This window comes from Ailuropoda melanoleuca, chromosome 7 (assembly GCF_002007445.2).
Source record: "Ailuropoda melanoleuca isolate Jingjing chromosome 7, ASM200744v2, whole genome shotgun sequence".
In the NCBI taxonomy this organism is placed as follows: Eukaryota; Metazoa; Chordata; class Mammalia; order Carnivora; family Ursidae; genus Ailuropoda; species Ailuropoda melanoleuca.
The window spans coordinates 29,424,556-29,430,555 of record NC_048224.1 but is presented as its reverse complement, the minus strand read 5'-3'; positions in this window follow the sequence as shown (position 1 = coordinate 29,430,555).

The window sequence follows — 6,000 nt, the reverse complement described above, 5'->3', positions numbered from 1 at the left end:
ACTCCCTCGTGCTAGGACTTCACAAGCACCCAGCGCACATTCAGGTGCCAGTGTTGGGCGCCTTGGCCGGGCCGGGCCTTGTGGTAGGTGATGGGGTAGATCGGGTGAACCAAGCCAGACGCAAGAGCGTAAATACTGGGGGAACCCATTTCTGGGGTACTCAAGAAGAGGCAGATCTAATCTGGAAGGATGGAAGTCAGAACACCAGCCACATCTCGGAAGCAGAGTGTAATTACTGACTGCGAAAGGGCAGGAGTGAGTTCTCTGGAATCTGGAGACGTTCCCTATCTCAATCTGAGTGATGGTTTCATGGGTGCAATAATGTGTAGAAATATATTGAGCTGTACGTTTAAGATTCGTGCCTTTTACTATGTATGTTACGCCTCAATAATTTTTTTAAAAAATTTATCTGAACTATTACTCCGGTGTTACTTTTTATAGTTCTATGCGTACCCGGGCCTCGAGAATGGATGAGAAAGCTGTATACCAACATTGTCGCAGAGGCTGGCTCTGATTGGCGAGGTGATGGTGAATTTGTAATCTCTTTCTTTATGCGTTTCTGGGTTTCCCAATACTCTGCCCTGAACGTGTCTGGCTTATGTAATCAGATTAAATATATTAAATGTTATTTTGAAAGTAATAACCCTAGAGGTGAAACATGCTGCAAGCACGAGAGAGGTGGCTCTTTTCCCGGAGGGCAGAGCCTGCTCACAAGATTTTGTCCTCTCTGTCGGTAAGGACACCGGGTTAGGAGTCCTGATCCAGGCCGTGGGGTTTCAGCGCCACTAAATAAAGCTCCTGGCGCACTGAGGGCCGGGAGGTGGGGCTACTGGAGGAACCCTGGGGCTTTCCCCTCATTCCTGGGGGGGGCGGGGTGTGGGGGGAGAGGCCTCCAGGGCATTCTCACTGTGTCTCTAGAACTTGCCTGACTCCGGTCTCCTGCATTTCTGACCCCTGCTGCCCAGGATCCGGCACCCCAGCCACACAGAGGCCTCTTCCACGGAGGCACGGTGATTTTACGAGCGCTCACCTTGTCCTGTCAACAAGAAGGGCCTGCCAGCAGTGTACCTTTTGGGGCCGTGGTGAGGTAGGCGAGCTGACAGTAGGGGTACAAAAGCAAAACCAAAACCAAGTAAGCCCTGGAAACCCTAAGGAAGGGAGAGTAGGGAGTGTAGAGGAATCCTCTGGTCTTGGTTTTCTCACTGGAAAGGGGGGGGCTGTTGTGAGATGAACATATGAGTGGGCACATGGAAAGATCCAGAATTGGGGGCTGCTTTGGGTTCTGCTTTTGCTGACGTGGTGCATCGCATGGCCAGCTCCCTCACCTCCTATACTCTAATCCTAGTGCCCCTCCTGGCTCCCTGCTCGGGGCAGGCCGTGGGACACATTTTTTGTGCCCTTAACCCGATTTCTGCACTGGCAAAGCCAGGGGGGTCATGTGATGACTCTCTGCTTGTGATTCACAAATGTATTTTGTATTTCCAGCGTGGATCCTAAAATCACTTCCCCCTCCCTCCCACCTCCTCTCCCGCCCCGACACGCAGGCTCCCACAGAACAGTCATGTGAGGCCTTCTCAGATTGAGCATAGGAATGAGCCAGTGGCCCAGCTCTGCCCTGTGACACACATAGCCTCCAGCGGTCACATGGCCTCCAGCTGCCACCACCTGCCTTCTGTCCCCAGCCTGGTGCCCTCTCCCTGGCAGGCTTCCCTCATCCCTCCAGGCTGGAAGCTTGGCAGACAGTGGGACCGAGGGACAGAAGTTTCAGGGCCAACAGGCTTGGACAGTTCTGGTCTTCGCTGACCTCAAGGTGGAACCCCATCCAGGAGTCTTCTCGACACCACGTGGTGTGCCCCACCGAGAAATAGGTGCCCTGCTGACCTGATGCGGCAGCGGACGGAGCTGTTGGCCGCTGACTGCTGCAGCCAGCCCAGCCAGAGCCCCCGTGAGCAGGGAGCTTGGGCCACCCGAAGCAAGGCCGTGCAAGGAGCCAAGAGTGCCGTCCAGCTGTGTACCTCGTGGAAAGGCTGGAAGCCAGGCGTTAGAAGCCAGGCCTCAGAAGGAGGGAAGAGGGCAAATAAAGGCAAGGCCATCTGCATACAGACTCGAAAATAAAACAAGAAAAAAAACCTTAGAGCAGTGGTTCTCCGTAGAGAGCAATTTGCCACCCCAGGGCCAATGTCTGGAGACACTTTTGGTTGTCACACTGGAGGATGTCACTGGCAGCCAGGGCAGAGCCAGGGAAGCTGTCACAGAATATCCTACAAGGAGGCACCAGCAGCCACCCATAACAAAGGCTTACCCAACCCCACATGGCAATAGTGCCTCAGTTAAAAACCCTGCTATAGCAAGAAACCATCCCTCCCAGGGAAGATTGGAGCAGGGCCGCCCACACGAACCCTTCTGCCCCACCGGAGTGCGTTGTGACTGTCCCTCTTAGGCTTACAGTGCTTCAGCACCTGCCCAGTTCCCACAGATTTGGACCCATACCTCTTGGCACACATGACAAGCCTTCCTTCCCTGATCTGGCCCTGGTTTACCCTTTAACCTCACCTCCTGCTGGGTTTTGGTTCACGGTGTCCCAGTACTCCAAGACCTTTCCCTTGAGGAAGGGGATCCCACATCCTGTGTCTGAAGTCCTGTCTTGAGACTTCCATCTGAAAAGTACTCACCCATTCTTCTGGGGCCCACTGAGCCGTTTCCTCATCTGGGACCCACCCCCCTATTGCTACCCTGCACCCCCCACCCCGCTGCCCCTGGGGCGACACAGGACACCTCTACCATAGAACATCACACAGGGTAGGTGTGGCACAGTAGGCCTGTGTGTCTCTTTCTCCCACCAGACCGTGGTTCCCCTGATGGCAGGTCTGTCTCCCCAGGGTCTGGGGAGGTCTTGAACAAAGGGAGCTCCTCTCTGCTTGAACTTAGGTGGGTGGGCAGGTCCAGCTTATTGTCCCTCAATGGCAGAAGATACACGGGGAGCTGGAGAATGTGCAGAGGGAGATGTGAGGACAACTGAGTCATCAAAAGCAGCTGGGAAGCAGGGACAGGAAATGAGTCCTAAGAGACCAGCAGAACAGGACCTGGGAACAAAGTCACAGAGGAGCAGTCAGCCTGAGAGACTAAAAGGGAGATGGTCTGTGCTGATTCCAGAGGTGGCGGCTGTAAGCTCCCAGCACACCCCCCAGGGTGGGCCAATGGCCCCCAAGACCAGGGTTGCCACCAAGTGCTTGGCAGGGGCGTATATGGATGAGAAAGCTTGGTCATTCACTCTTGAAAGCAAGTCCACTTACTTTTCCCCAAATCAGCTTCATGGGGAATGCAGGGCAAACGAAGATGTTCCCATTTTATAGATGAGGACGTTAAGGCTCAAAGAGGTAAAGGGTCTGTCACCAAATTGCCAAGCACTGCATCTCCAGCCTCTCTCTTTGGGCTGCACCGCTTTGAGTCAGCCAAGACAGGATCAATAGGCTCATTCCTTCACCATTGGTTTGATTTCCATGGACGATCCCAGAAGGCAATTTAAAAGAGCATTTCTGCAAAGCCACATCCGTGTGTTCAGTTATCCATAGAATTTGTTTCTGTTCTTTGCAGCTTTGCGATATAATTGACCTACAATAAATGGCATATATTTAAAACATACGATGTGATGAGAGTTGACATACGTATACTTCCATGAAACCATCGCATTTGAGACCATGAACATATTCACTGCCCCTAAAAGTTGTCTTGCACACACACACACACAGGCAACCACAGACTTACCTTCTTCCACTATTGCTACATTTTCTAGAACTTAAATAAATGGGATCATATGGTATGTACTCATTTTTATCTGGCTTCTTTTTTTTAGAAGATTTTATGTATTTATTTGACAGAGAGACAGAGAGAGCACAAGCAGGGGGAGCAAAGGACAGAGGGAGAAGCAGGCTCCCCACTGAGCAGGAGCCCGAAGGCGGGCTCGATCCCAGGACGCTGGGATCATGACCAGAGCCGAAGGCAGACGCTTTAACCAACTGAGCCTCCGCGGTGCCCCCATCTGGCTTCTTTCATAGTTATTTTGAGATTTGTACATGTCGTTGCATGTACTGAGTGGCAGTCAGTCCATTGTACGGACAGAGCACCACAATTTGTGCATCCATCTACCTGCCGACCAACATCTGCGTTGTTTTCAGTTTGGGGCTATTACAAAGAAAGTAGCCATGAGCATCTACAGACAAGTCTGTGTGAGCAGATGTCTTCATTTTTCCTGGGTAAACACCGAGGAGTGGATTGGCTTGGTCAGATGGTCAATTTATGTTTCGAAGCTGCCAAATTGTTTTCCAAATTAGTTGTGCCACTCTACCTTCGCACGAGCAGCGTGTGGGAATCCAGGTCTTCCACATCCTCACCAGCACTCCGTGTGGGCCATCTTTTTAATTAAGCCGTTCTAGAGGGGGTGCAGCGATAGCAGACTACGGTTTTAGTTTTCCTAATGACTAATGGTGGTGAGCATCTGCTCATGTGCTTGTCTGCCATGTAGATATCTTCACTGGTGGAGTGTCTATTCAAAGAAGAAGCTTTGAAAGGGTGTTGTATTGGTTTATATTAGACACAGTAAGGCACATAATTTTGAACATAGCCTTGGAATCTGTAAGTCCTGATTTCCCACCCAGGCTTGGCCACTTACTGTGCAGCTTAGGATAAAGTGGCTTACCCTCTCTGAACTTCATTTTCCTCTTGTGAAAAAAGAGGGTAATAATAGAACCCAATAAGGTTAAATGAAGATCAAATATTTAAAAACTAGCATATAGAACTTTAAAAATATTATAAATTATTATTATTATAATATCTTCTGTTGGTCTGGTTTGAATCGTAACCATCATGGCCCCTGGCATACCTCAGAAACAAGTGTCTCTGGGAATTAAATGGCACTTTGTGCACAGTAGAGTAGATACTCATTTTTTATCCCTAGGTATGTAAAGAATGGAGTTTAGTACAAGTCTAGTATTTCAGAACTGAAAGAATCTTCAGAACTATTTAAATCAATACCATGCCTTGGCTCAGGGCCTCTGGAAAGCAGAGCCTGAGGCAAGGATTATAGTACTGAGACTTTACTTGCACAAACACAGGGTGGTTAGGGTTAGGAAAAAACTAGGAAGTGACTGAGGGAAGGTGCATGGGTTATCCATGCCCAACTACTCAACAAGGCACCAAAGAAACACAGTAGGTGTCTTGGCAGGCATGCTTTCTCAGTACGCAGAATTTCCCTGGAAGGTTTGCAAAGAGAAGCCGCACTTGACAGAAGCCCAAGGAAGAGGAAAGTAGGGGACACGGGCATGTCAGTTTTCCTCCAATGGTCAAGGTCCACCCCATGGAGAACAAGCTCCCCTTACGCTCCAGGGTGAGTCATCTAGCACTATGGTGGTCATCGGGAAAACACAGCCCACATCCTGCCTTGTGGCATTTCATCTAAGCCCATAAGTCAATGGTAGGATGCCAGTCAAGGGAGAAAAAAAAAAGAAGGTGCACAAGACTTATGTTCTGACTTACGCTGCACACCCTGAGAAGCCGACTCGGAGTCAAAGATTTGAGTGCTAGAGTTTCTGGGAGAAGGGAACCCAAGCAGCACCAGCAGGAAAATGGAGAGGGGACCAGGAAAGGAAGGAAGCTGATCCAGGCTATGGTGACAAGGAGGCTACTGGTGTGAGTATCTGGGTGCAATCCTACTGGGGACATCTAACAGACAATATGAAACACATCACAGGATTTTCCCACCTTCGAGGTCAAGAAGTAGGGCTAGCTACCCCCAGCTTCCATCTGCCATTGGCTGATGGCTGCTCTTGGAGACATTAACTTCAATCACCCCTCCCCCGAGAGAAAGGAGAGTCCCAGCTGCTGGCAGTAGGATGACATCGCACATCCCAGAGCCCTGCATGCAGCCTGTTTCATCAGGGTCAGCAAGCTATTTCTTAAAGGGCCAGAGAGCAACTATTTCAGACGTGTGGGCCATGTGCTTTC